The sequence below is a fragment of the Hordeum vulgare genome, chromosome 2H (genome assembly GCF_904849725.1).
Source record: "Hordeum vulgare subsp. vulgare chromosome 2H, MorexV3_pseudomolecules_assembly, whole genome shotgun sequence".
NCBI classification, from domain to species: domain Eukaryota; kingdom Viridiplantae; phylum Streptophyta; class Magnoliopsida; order Poales; family Poaceae; genus Hordeum; species Hordeum vulgare.
The window spans coordinates 347,348,376-347,362,838 of record NC_058519.1 but is presented as its reverse complement, the minus strand read 5'-3'; positions in this window follow the sequence as shown (position 1 = coordinate 347,362,838).

Here is a 14,463-nt window from a genome sequence, read left to right as displayed (position 1 = left end):
TAGGTATAAGACTTAAGTTTGATTGTGTTAAATCCTTTATAGACACCCATACTTTTCATGATTTTAGCACTAAATATGGACTTGACTCTAAGGTAGTAGCTTCATTGTATGAATCTTTTGCTACTCATATTGATCTCCCCAAGGAGAAGTGGTGTAAGTATCATCCTCCCATTGAAGTTAAAGTGGTAGAACCTATTAATGTTGAAGAAGAAACTACTGTTTATAATGCTGATCCTTTTATTCCTACTACTTATATTGAGAAACCACCCTTTCGTGTTAGGATAAAGGAACATGCTAAAGCTTCAACTGTGGTTCGTAAGAGTTGTACTAGAACATCTATACCTCCTGAACAATTTAAAGTTGAACCTAATATTGCTATGGTTAAAGATCTCTTGGTTGATAATATTAATGGGCATGTCATTCATTTCTGTGATGAAGCCGCTAGAATTTCTAGACCTCATACTAAGGGTAAACATAGACCTATTGCTGGTGTGCCTGATGTTTCTGTGAAAATAGGAGGTCATTGTTATCATGGCTTATGTGATGTGGGTGCTAGTGTGAGTGCAACTACCTTTACCTTATACCAAGAAATTACGAATGATATTGCACCAGCCCAATTAGAGGAAATTGATGCTACCATCAAGCTTGCTAATAGAGATACGATTTGACCAATTGGGATTGTTAGAGATGTTGAAGTCTTGTGTGGGAAATAAAGTATCCTACTGATTTTCTTGCTCTTGGTTCCCCACAAGATGATTTTTGTCCCATTATATTTGGTTGACCTTTCTTGAATATTGTTAATGCTAAGATTTATTGTGAAAAAGAAACGGTTACTAAAAGTTTTGGTGATGCATCTCATGAGTTCAATTTCTCTAAATTTCATAGACAACCCCATGACAAAGAATTACGTAGTAAAGATTAAATTATGGGTCTCGCTTCTATCGCTGTGCCTCCTACTGATCCCTTAGAACAATACTTGCTAGACCATGAAAATGATATGCATATGAATGAAAGGAATGAAATAGATAAGATTTTCTTTGATCAACAGCCTATTCTAAAACATAACCTGCGGGTTGAAATACTTGGGGATCCTCCTCCACCCAAGTGTGATCCCGTGTTTGGGCTTAACCAATTACCTAATACTCTGAAGTATGCTTATTTTGATGAAAAAGAGATATATCCTGTTATTATTAGTGCTAACCTTTGAGAGCATGAAGAAAAGAGATTATTGAAAACTTTAAGGAAGTACTGTGCCGCTATTGCCTATACTCTTGCTGATCTTAAGGGCATTAGTCCCACTCTATGTGAGAAAAAAATCAATATGGAGCCTGATGCTAAAACAGTTGTTGATCACCAATGACAGTCAAAACCCAAAATGAAGGAAGTGGTAAGAAATGAAATACTAAAGCTTCTGGAGGTAGGTATAATTTATCCTATTGCTGATCGTACATGGGTTAGTCCCGTTCATTGTATCCCTAAAAAGGGAGGTATTACCGTTGTTCCTAATGATAAAGATGAATTGATCCCACAAAGAACTGTTACAGGATATAGAATGGTAATTGATTTTAGGAAATTAAACGAGGCTAGTAGGAAAGATCTTTACCCGCTACCTTCTATTGATCATATGCTAGAAAGTCTATCCAAACATACACATTTTTGCTTTCTAGATTGTTATTCTGGCTTCTCTCAAATACCTGATCGAAAGAGGATCAAGAAAAGACCACTTTTACTTGCCCTTTCGGTACCTTTGCTTATACACGTATACCTTTAGGTTTATGCAATGCACCTGTTACCTTTCAAAGATGTATGATGGCTATATTCTCTGACTTTTGAGAAAAGATTGTTGAGGTTTTCATGGATGATTTTTCCGTTTATGGAACTTCTTTTGATGATTGCTTGAGAAAACTTGATCGAGTTTTGCAGAAATGTGAAGAAACTAATCTTGTCTCGAATTGGGAGAAATGCCACTTTATGGTGAATGAAGGCATTGTCTTGGGACACAAAATCCGTGAAAGAGGTATTGAAGTTGATAAAGCTAAAGTTGATGCTATTGAAAAAATGTCGTGTCCAACAGATATCGAAGGTATAAGAAGTTTCCTTGGACATGCTGGTTACCATAGGATGTTTATTGAAGAGTTCTCTAAAATTTCTAAGCCTCTCAGTAATATTTTGCAAAAGGATGCTCCATTCGTTTTTATGATGATTGTGTAGAAGCATTTGAAATTCTTAAGAAAGCCTTGATCACCGCTCATGTTATTCAACCACCTGATTGGAACCTACCCATTGAAATTATGTGTGATGCTAGTGATTATGCCGTTGGTGTTGTTCTAGGGCAAAGAGTTGATAAGAAACTAAATGTCATCCATTACGCTAGTAAAACTCTAGACAGTGCTCAAAGAAACTACGCTAACACTGAAAATGATTTTTTAGCAGTTGTGCTTGCTTGCAATAAGTTTAGACCTTATATTATTGATTCCAAAGTAACTATTGAAAGGACATGGATGTCGCCTAGAGGGGGGTGAATAGGCGCTTTAAAATAATTACGGTTTAGGCTTGAACAAATGCGGAATAAACTAACGTTTAATATGTCAAGCACAAAATCTAAAACAACTAGGCTCACCTATGTGCACCAACAACTTATGCTAAGCAAGACAAACAACTAAGTGATAGAAAGATATATGACAAGAAACAATATGGCTAACACAAAGTAAAGTAGATAAGTAAAGGGTTCGGGTAAGAGATAACCGAGGCACGCGGAGACGATGATGTATCCCGAGGCTCACACCCTTGCGGATGATAATCTCCGTTGGAGCAGTGTGGAGGCACAATGCTCCCCAAGATGCCACTAAGGCCACCGTAATCTCCTCATGCCCTCACACAGTGCAAGAAACCGTGATTCCACTAAGGGACCCTTGAGGGCGGTCACCGAACCCATACAAATGGCAACCCTTGGGGGCGGTCACCGGTACCCGTACAAATTGCTCGGGGCAATCTCCACAACCTAATTGGAGACCCCCACGCTTGCCCGGAGCTTTACACCACAATGATTGAGCTCTGAGACACCACCAAGCTTCTAGGACGCCAAAGCATCCACGAAGAACAATCTCTAGGGTACTAAGTACCAAAGGGTAATAAGCTTCTCAACTTCTCACTTCCACGTATCACCATGGAGAACTCAAACCGATGCAACTAATGCAATGGCAACAACACACAAATTGGTCAAGTCCCTCACACCCAAATCCCTCGACAACAACAAAAGCTATGGAGAAATATGAGAGGAAGAACAAGGAGCTCACAGAGAACTCTAAGATCTAGATCCAAGGGGTTCCCCTCACATAGATGAGAAAGTGATTGGTGGAGATGTGGATCTAGATCTCCTCTCTCTTTTCCCTCAAGAACTAGCAAGAATCACTGGAGGGATTGAGAGTTAGCAAGCTCTAAGAAGGTAAACAATGGGGGAAGAACACGAGCTCAAGAGATAAGGAAACACTAAGGGGGGAAGAAGGACCCCTTTATATATTGGGGGAAAGCCCCCAGCGGTACTACCGCAGCCCTCAGCGGTACTACCGCTGCCCCCAGCGGTACTACCGCTCAGGGAGGAGCAGTACTACCGCTGCCCCTGACGGTACTACCGCTAGCCCGTGGCGCTCCTACCGCTAGAGAAAGTCTTTGCAAAAAGTCCGACGGAGAACAACCACTTAGAGAGAGGTACTACCGTCCCGAAGCGGTACTACCGCCCACCCGAAGCGGTACTACCGCCCACCCGGAGCGGTACTACCGCTAGGCCCCTAGCGGTACTACCGCTAGGACTGGAGCGGTACTACCGCTCGCCACTAAAACAACCTTAACTTTCGCATACGGACTCCAAATTCAACGAAACCAAGTTTGTTGGAAAGCTAACGACATAGGTGTAACGTCTAAGATGCGGCCCTTTCCTATTTTGGTGGCGATGCCCCAAAAGGGAAAGAGGCGCATCTAAGCGTTTCGCAAGCGAGATAATCATAGCGAATACAATACATAAATGAAGAATGACAAATAGGGCATACATTTGCCATCTCACATAGTATAATATCAATTTACATCCACACAATTATTCAGAGAAGTTGGTCCAACTAAGGACTACATGAAACAAGGAAAAGGCTATGATATCCCGCATGCTGGCCCACGATCACGACCACGGCCTCAGTCCTCCGGATAGTTCACGTACAGTCGGTCGTTCTCCTCATCGTACTGCCACGCCAACTGCGTGCCATGTGTATCTCCTGCGTCGGGCGTACATGTACCTGTTCGGGTGTTGTAGTAAACTGTGAGCCACGGGACTCAGCAATGGGATGACCTTTGTACCGAAACTAGTCAAGTTATTAGGTGAGGAAGGTTTAGTGTATAGGTTGCATCATCCTAAGCATATATGGTGCCTAACTTACGAAGATAAGAGTTATTGATGTGGTGGTCTACGCGAGCGGTCGAAGACTAGGTGATCACTAAGTGATCCTGAACACGTACTTACGTCAAACATAACCCCACCGTGTTCTCGATTGAAGAGAGGTCTTCGAAGAAGACACTAAAGGTCACGCACACAGTTGGCAGTTTTATTAGAGTTAATTCAAGTTATCTAGAACCGGATCTTAACAAATTATCCATGTTTGCCACATAACCACGAGCACGACTTTCCGAAAGATTAAACCCTGCAGGGGTGCTCCAACTAGTCCATCACAAACGGTCACGGGCCGCAAAATAATCCTCTATCACGAATCTCGTGATCTCGTCGGATTCCTTAGAGGAAAACCTCAACTTTGAGAAGACCCAAAGTTTCACCGGGATTCCTATACGCAAGATATATCGCTAAGGTAAGACAAGTCTAGCAGGACCTCCCGTCGTGTCGACGACCCCGATAAGAGCCTCTTATCTCAGTCTCACGACACGATGATGAGCACAACGTAGAGTGGCCTGATAGACATCTCCCGAGTTTCCTCGGGTTGGCCCCGCACACGACTCTAGTTTGGACCAACACTCATGTGGACCACTCGCCCGGGTTGTTGATTAAATCCTTGGGGTAGCTATTCCCTATGCAAATTATTATTAGGTGATTAGCAAATTAAATCCAATGTTGGGTCCTGCTGGACAAGTCTTAACACTACACGATTTATCAAGGGGGTCCCCATAACAACCCCGAACGTGGTAGGAGCGATCAGTTATGGAATCAAACACCGGTAGCCGAAACAATGGGACATTAATGGAACAAACCACCCCGCTAAAAAGCATATATAGAACATAGATAACGGAGCTACGAATCAACCGGAAACTACAAAACAAGATATGGAGTCCTACGGTTCAAATCCACCACAAGCACACTCCAATGGCACTCTTCAAGTACTCCCAGGTTTCCACATGATCAAACAAACAAATATAGGTGGAGTGGTGCAACGAAACTCACCACACCACATACAATACTCACAGAAGCTTCAAAACAACTAAACCATGCAATCTGATCTAAACAGCATCATAGCAGTTTGTCTACAACATTCAAAGTACCTACAACCACCTAAATGTGCCAAACAAGATATGTGGCAAAATCCATTCAAAATCTATACAAGCCTGAGAAAGAAGCTACTGCAAAGGCATCAGACATGAGAAGATCTATGGTCACAAACTTGGACAAAAATAACAGATTTCTCGGACTTAGTGAAAATCTCAGATTTTCACCAGCTACTTATGCTCTGAAGCATTTTGACAGCCTCCAAAATGATATCTACAGGAATTTAAAGTGCATGAAATTTAACAGAGAGCTAGACAAACACAAAATCTCACAAACCTTTTTTTGTTCCATGGGCTGATTCCCAACACATGAGCTTGTGCAACCACATCAACAAGGGAAGAAAATAATAGCAGCTTCTCACACTTAGTGAAAATCACAGATTTACACGAAGCTGACAATTTCAGCCAAGTGTCAACTTTGACAAGGCACAAAAAGTGCATACAAACTCCTATGTATAAAACAAAGACTCCATGTTGTAGAGGGGTTCACCCACTACTGCCATATCAAGGACTCATCCTCATAGGGCCAACACATCACATGACACTAAGCTCTAAACATGGCATCAAGACAGAAAAATGACAGTTGATGAAGTTGCTCTTAAGTGAAATCTTGTTCCACTAGTGGATTCCTGGGATGATTCTACCCCAAATCCATATATAAAACATGGGTACTTGCATGGAACATGTAGGCACAAAGCTAGCTCGAAAATCAACCTAGAAAACACTATAAGCATATAAGAGCATTATCACATGTGAATCAAGCATACATGGCATCTCTATATCTACCTATGCACACACACAAGGTGCTTACACCATCGCAACAACATAAGGGCAAGCATGAGGGGCTAGCCCTCATGCACAAGTGCATGGTGCTCTCATGCCCACACACACATGCATGGCCACATACACACATGCATACCCACAAACACACAAGAATGGTCTTATGAGGGGGTAGACCCTCATGCACATGTGCATGGGTGCACCCACTTGCACATCCACACATATGTATAACCTCAACCCTTCACAGAAACATTAAACTCGCATACATCACATACACTCCACCTACTCACTCTAGTGCATGCACAAGCACTTGCACACACACACACATGTGTTGGTGCACACTTGCACAAATAGGTGGGGGTAACCCACAGACATACACACATGCAACACTAGTGCATATCCTCTCATGCACACATACACACAAACACCCACATACACATGCATATCCATACTCACATACACACCTACAATGGTGCAAACACACAAGCACATACTCACATATCACATATACCACAACCTAACATACAAGGGGGGGGGGGTAAAACCCACTAGTTTTAGACACCCAAGACACTTGTTGCCCAAGAGGTGCAAAGCATAGTGCAAACATAAGCTACAGCAGCAAAAAAATAAAGGGGAGTCTCTGGGATCAAACCCAGGACCTCCTGGATGCAAAACCAGCCTACTGCCACCCTGCTACGCTTCGGCTACTAATATAGGAGGGCGAGACAGTCAGGTGATGTCTCTCCGCACATGCTTCTACTAGGGAAAAAATCTGAAATAACAGAAGGGGGCGCCGGGGCTCAAACCCGAGACCTGCCCATCTCACAAGGCACAACAAACCACTTCACTACTGAATCAGAGTCAACCAGAGAGGGGAACCTCACCCTTTTGAGCAGTTTCCACGAACTACCACACACACGCGCACACGCACTGCCGACACAGGATCTACTCCGGCCACTCTGTCTGATCCACGCGAGGACGGCGGTAGGAACACGCTGGAGAAGAAGAGGGGGAAGGGGGACGCTCACCCTAGAGCCCCTCGACGGAGTAGATCTCGCGGAAGAGGAAGAAGAAAGGGTTGCTGCAGTGGTTCGGGTTCGCTGGGTGCATGTCGGAGACGAGGTCATGGCCGTCGATGAAGACATACTCCAGCCTCACCCACGACGGGAATGGAATGCGGGGAGACCCCCGAGTTCCCGGACATCCTCGCTGGCGCCGAAGACGAGGGATGCGCGAAGGAGATGGCGGCACTCTTCTCTACTGTACTACGTTCTCTCTCTGAACCTACTGAGACTCACGTGCAGAGGGGGAGGAGAGGGAGATGGAGGAAGAAGAAGGAGGTGGCGGTGCAAGGAGGAACCCTAGATGGGTCCAAACGCCGAGGGGGATTTAAATAGAGGTCGAGGGGGCTCCCTGACGTCCGTGAAGCCACGGCGTCGCCCCTCTCTCTCTCTCTACCGCACTGATGGAAAGCAACCACAGGGGAAACGGCGTCACGAGGTGGACGAATGAAAGCGAGAGGACCTGCTGGGAAAGAAGGAGGAGGGCCCCAGGAGGAGGAGGGAGGAAGCCCACCTGGACTCACTTAGGCCCAACAGATTAAAATCAAAAGGGTTTCTTTTATTTAAAATCACACCACAACACAAAAATGCACAGAGCCAAACATGCATTGGAAAAACAAAATAAAATTACTCTAGGCATTAGGGAATTATGCCCTAATTAAAAGAAATGTAAAACTGATTTTTAATGCAAACAAATTACAAACAAAAACAGGTATCTCCCTACTGTTTTTAATCAAAACCAAAATAATCCAACCCCAATCACTCAAAGGGGGGTTATCCCACAGCCACAATTAATACCCTCAAATTTAACAACATTTAAAAATCAGGTTTCATCAAAGTCATTTTTCACGAGAACAACTATAAGTGGAAAAGGGGTTTTAAAATCTTGTTGGAAGCAACCTAGTTTGTTCATATCACCACACACCACAACATACCATCATCTATCATTCACAACCTCAAGAAACTCATGAAGATCAACCACAACACAAAAAGAGACAAGCATGCAATGTATGGTATGATGCAAACGATATGCCACCACATAAGAACACATGAAATAACACCCTCATATAGCATGACCACATGGATCCAAACATGAAAAAGTTTCCAAATATTGCAAGGTTACACTTGGGGCCTTACAATGGGCAAACACAATCTTGATAGAAATATCAATAAGAAGCAAGTGAGAAAAGGCCCATAAAGAAATGGTGAGAACCCTTCCTCAAATAAGACCGATAAAAACTCCCAACATCGAAAACATCATAGAAGATGCATATGGACTCCGTTTTCGATGAACTCAAGCTTGTCATGAAGATGACCATAAGCTCTAAAACTCACAAAGAGAAAAACCAAACAAGAACCAAGAAGTATGATGCAAGGATGCAAATGGTTTGAGCTCCCAATGAACGATACGATCAAGCAACTCACTTGAGAGCCCCCCTTGACAGTACGACAATCTATCCTAAAACAGAAAACCTATCAAGGGAAAACCTTTACCTTGCACCTCGTCCTCTTGACCTAGATGACGATGATATTGGCTTCCTCAATATGGAACACCTTCTTGATTGCGTTGGCTTGAAGAAGACTAGTTGATTGCTTCCCCATGCACAACATGGGTGATCCGCTCTTCAGCATATCTTCACAAGTTCATTGCCACCACAATGGACGTCAAGCTTCAAGAATGATATCTTCATGCTGATCCACTTGAACTTGCACACCGCAATCTTGATGACGATCACCATTTGAAGTTATCCTTCATGGGTTGTATGAGATCTTCCTCTAGACGCAAGCCCATGGAAACACACCTAAACCCACATAGAACTCTCACGAACACCATGGGTTAGGACACACACGTAATGAACAATTCTTACCATACCATGTGATCACTTGACCCCTCTCGGTACATCTTGTACCCTTTTTGTGTTGATCATCTTGATTTATTATTTATCTGAGATCTTGATCAACGTTGTGTCTCTATGACCATTCTTTGGATAATACCTTGAATACCTCCTTGGTCATCATATAAAGTCCTTGAACCCAACAGATGGACTTCAAGAAGTGCATATGGACAAATCCTATAAATATAACTTAAGGCAACCATTAGTCCATAGGAATTGTCGTCAATTACCAAAACCACATATGGAGAGATATGCTCTAACAATCTCCCCCATTTTGGTAATTGGTGACAACCACTTCAAGAGAGTTTATATAAGGAAATAAGCATAACCAAGCGCACACATACAAAGCAATAATGCATGTGTGCAAGATGTAAATGCTTACGCAATAAAAGCAAAACCCTCTAAACATATCCAAAGTAAACTCTCTAAACTTCTCCCCCATTGGCATCGATTGCCAAAATGGACGAAAATTTTAGAAAGCCAATATAGTAGGTGGTCCTCCAAAAAGTGTGTACTTTATGGCAAATGAGTGCAAAGAAATACACAAATAGAATGATAACTAGTTGAAGGAAAACAAACTATATTGAGGACCCAAAGATTGCAAATAAAGGATCGTATGCCACAAAGGCATACAAAAATAGAGGCAAGCAATCAAAAGATACCAGATGGAACAACCAATCATATGGTCCTTTGAACCACATGAATAAAAGATATTATGATAAAGGCAACGGAGTGTTCTATCAAAACTAGAGAAGCTCCCCATGATTTGTGCACTAATAAGAGATTTTTTTATTTGATACAAGTGCACAAAATAGGATCGTTGCTCCCCCAAAATTAATAAAAACACACAATGAGTGCAAGAAGATAGATGAGACAATAAGCATATCACTTGCACAAAACAAATGGTTGAGCAACATGTAAAAGAAGCAACTTAAGAATAGGCTCAACCAAAATAATGTGTGTGAGTCATGGCAAAGCACTTGAGAAGAGTAAGATAAGGATGAGCATTACTCCTCAACATAGTCTTGATGAAATGAGAAACAAAGTGCAAGACATATCATTCCCACACACACAAACACTAGAAAATGGGTGCACAAGCTTACTAATAAACAAAATAAGAACCAAGGCTTGTGAAAACCAATGGTGAAAATAGGAAATAAGAACCTTGTCAAGAGGATGGATACCAATCGAAATGGCAAAACCCTCATCAAGACAAGCATGAGGAAAAATAATCTTCACGGCCAAAGTGTGAATCAAGATGTAGGAATATAAGATACACAGTCAAGACAAATCCTTTCACGAAGCCACCAAAAACTGAAAAACGAAATGCAATGATGGACGTGAAAGAAAAGAGGATATCAATTAGAGATGTAACTTCTCTCATGTGTAAAAGATTGTAAGTAGAAGACAATCATGATGATATATATCCACAAACACTACTGAAATTCATAAATTTGCCATCTGCCAAAGCGGACGGCAAAGGGTGCAACCATGGACGGCAAAGACTTTGTCGTCGGTCAGCAGACGGCAAAGTAGACGGTAAAAAAAATCCGGTGAAGAGGTTCTTTGCCGTCTGCTTTCCCAAAGCGGACGGCAAAGAAACCTTGCCATCACGGGGCAGACGGAAAATTAACTGGGACGGCATATATTGCAACGTCCCCGTTAAGTGTTAATGGCAGGCCTCCTCCCTTTGCCGTCTGCCTCCCCCCCTTTGCCGTCTGCCTCCCCCCCTTTGCCATGTGGGGTCAGACGGCAAAGAGGGGGAGAGAGGGGGCAGATTCCCCCCTTTGCCGTCTGCCACCCACACTTTGCCATGTGGGGGCAGACGGCAAAGAGGGGAACCCGCCCCTTTTTTATTTATTTTTTGTTATATCCAGCATTTTTAACAATAATCAGGATATATATATATATATATATTTGACATAACTAAATTTCTTTCCGTACTCATAACCATATTAAAATAACCTCTTATATCCAGCTTTCAAGTTGCATCCACGTGCATACAAAGTTTCATATATTACACCAGTTTCATCCACGTGCATACAAAGTGTCATATATTCATATACTACAATAGTTTGAATACAACCCATGGTACAAGAAATCATCTTCAAGCATTCCATCAATATTTTCCAAGCTTCCCGTGAAGTGAAGGTAATCTGCAAAATGACAAATAAGAAAGTCAGAAGAATAATACTAGATGAAGTAGTGTATATATATGATATTTCGGAGAGAAATTAGCTAAGTATAGACCATTTAGGAGCTAACTAAGCTAATTATGTCATTTAGGTGGAACCCTAGCTAACTATAGGTCGTTTCAGAGCTAACTTGGGTAAAATAGGTCATTCCGGAGCAAACTATGCTTATTAAGCCATGTTTGATCTAGCTATTAAGCTAGGCTAATTATAGGCCATTTAATACCTAAGTTAGGGGGAATAGGTCATGTTGCAGCTACGTAAGCCTTATTATGTCATTTAGGAGAGAACTTAGCTAACTATAGGTCATGTTTTATTAAATAAACCATTTAGGAGCTAACTAAGCTAATTATGTCATTTAGATGGATAATTAGCTAATTTAGCCTTTGTTGGATGAGTCTAAGCTCCGTAGAAGAAGAGAAATAGAAGAAGAAATAAAAGAAGGAGGAGGAGGTGGAGGAGGAGGAGAAGGAGAAGGAAGAGGAGAAGAAGAAGAAAAGAAGAAGGAGAAGGAGAAGGAGGAAGAAGGAGGAAGAAGAAGGAGAAGGAGGAGCTCCTTCTCCTTCTTCTCCTGCTTCTTCTCCTTGTTCTTATCCTCCTCCCTCTCCTTCTTCTTCTTATCCTCTTCTTCTTCTTCCTTCCTTTCATTTTTCCTCTTTCTTCTCCTCTCGTCCCCTTATTCGGGCTAAATTGGCTAAGAATGCCTTTTTGGAGCTAATTATGTCATTTCGAGGATAATTAGCTAAGTATAGGTCATGTTTTATTAAATAGACCATTTAGGACCTAACTAAGCTAATTATGTCATTTTGATGGATAATTAGCCTATTTAGGCTTTGTTGGATGAGTCTAAGCTACATAGAAGAAGAGAAATAGAAGAAGAAGTAAAAGAAGGAGGAGGAGGAGAAGGCGAAGGAAGAGGAGAAGAAGAAGAAAAGAAGAAGGAGAAGGAGAAGGAGGAAGAAGAAGGAGAAGGAGGAGCTCCTTCTCCTTCTTCTCCTCCTTCTTCTCCTTTTTCTTATCCTCCTCCCTCTCCTTCTTCTTCTTCTCCTCTTCTTCTTCTTCCTTCCTTCCATTTTTCCTCTTTCTTCTCCTCTCGTCCCCTTCTTCGGGCTAAATTGGCTAAGAATGCCCTTTTGGAGCTAATTATGTCATTTCGAGGATAATTAGCTAAGTATAGGTCATGTTTTATTAAATAGACCATTTAGGAGCTAACTAAGTTAATTATGTCATTTAGATGGATAATTGGCCAATTTAGGCTTTCTTGGATGAGTCTAAGCTACGTAGAAGAAGAGAAAGAGAAGAAGAAGTAAAAGAAGGAGGAGGAGGAGGAGAAGGAGAAGGAAGAGGAGAAGAAGAAAATAAGAAGGAGAAGGAGAAGGATGAAGAAGGAGGAAGAAGAAGGAGAAGGAGAAGCTCCTTCTCCTCCTTCTCCTCCTTCTTCTCCTTCTTCTTATCCTCCTCCCTCTCCTTCTTCTTCTCCTCCTCTTCTTCTTCTTCCTTCCTTTCATTTTTCCTCTTTCTTCCCCTCTCGTCCCCTTCTTCGGGCTAAATTGGCTAAGAATGCCTTTTTGCAGCTAATTATGTCATTTTGAGGATAATTAGCTAAGTATAGGTCATGTTTTATTAAATAGACCATTTAGGAGCTAACTAAGCTAATTATGTCATTTAGATGGATAATTAGCCAATTTAGGCTTTGTTGGATGAATCGAAGTTACGTAGAAGAAGAGAAATAGAAGAATAAGTAAAAGAAGGAGGAGGAGGAAGAGGAGGAGAAGGAGAAGGAAGAGGAGAAGAAGAAGAAAAGAAGAAGGAGAAGGAGAAGGAGGAAGAAGGAGGAAGAAGAAGGAGAAGGAGAAGGAGGAAGAAGGAAGAAGGAGGAAGAAGAAGGAGAAGGAGGAGCTCCTTCTCCTTCTTCTCCTCCTTCTTCTCCTTCTTCTTATCCCCCTCCCTCTCCTTCTTCTTCTTCTCCTCTTCTTCTTCTTCCTTCCTTTCATTTTTCGTCTTTCTTCTCCTCCCGTCCCCTTCTTCGGGCTAAATTGGCTAAGAATGCCTTTTTGGAGCTAATTATGTCATTTCGAGGATAATTAGCTAAGTATATGTCATGTTTTATTAAATAGACCATTTAGGAGCTAACTAAGCTAATTATGTCATTTAGATGGATAATTAGCCAATTTAGGCTTTGTTGGATGAGTCTAAGCTACGTAGAAGAAGAGAAAGAGAAGAAGAAGTAAAAGAAGGAGGAGGAGGAGGAGGAAGAGTAGAAGGAGAAGGAAGAGGAGAAGAAGAAGAAAAGAAGAAGGAGAAGGAGAAGGAGGAAGAAGAAGGAGAAAGAGGAGCTCCTTCTCCTTCTTCTCCTCCTTCTTCTCCTTCTTCTTATCCTCCTCCCTCTCCTTCTTCTTCTTCTCCTCTTCTTCTTCTACCTTCCTTTCATTTTTCCTCTTTCTTCTCCTCTCGTCCCCTTCTTTGGGCTCAATTGGCTAAGAATGCCGTTTTGGAGCTAATTATGTCATTTCGAGGATAATTAGCTAAGTATAGGTCATGTTTTATTAAATAGACCATTTTGGAGCTAACTAAGCTAATTATGTCATTTAGATGGATAATTAGCCAATTTAATCTTTGTTGGATGAGTCTAAGTTACGTAGAAGAAGATAAAGAGAAGAAGAAGTAAAAGAAGGAGGAGGAGGAGGAGGAGGAGAAGGAGAAGGAAGAGGAGAAGAACAGGAAAAGAAGAAGGAGAAGGAGAAGGAGGAAGAAGGAGGAAGAAGAAGGAGAAGGAGGAGCTCCTTCTCCTTCTTCTCGTCCTTCTTCTCCCTCTTCTTATCCTCCTCCCTCTCCTTCTTCTTCTCCTCTTCTTCTTCCTTCCTTCCTTTCATTTTTCCTCTTTCTTCTCCTCTCGTCCCCTTCTTCGGGCTAAATTGGCTAAGAATGCCTTTTTGGAGCTAATTATGTCATTTCGAGGATAATTTGCTAAGTATAGGTCATGTTTTATTGAATAGACCA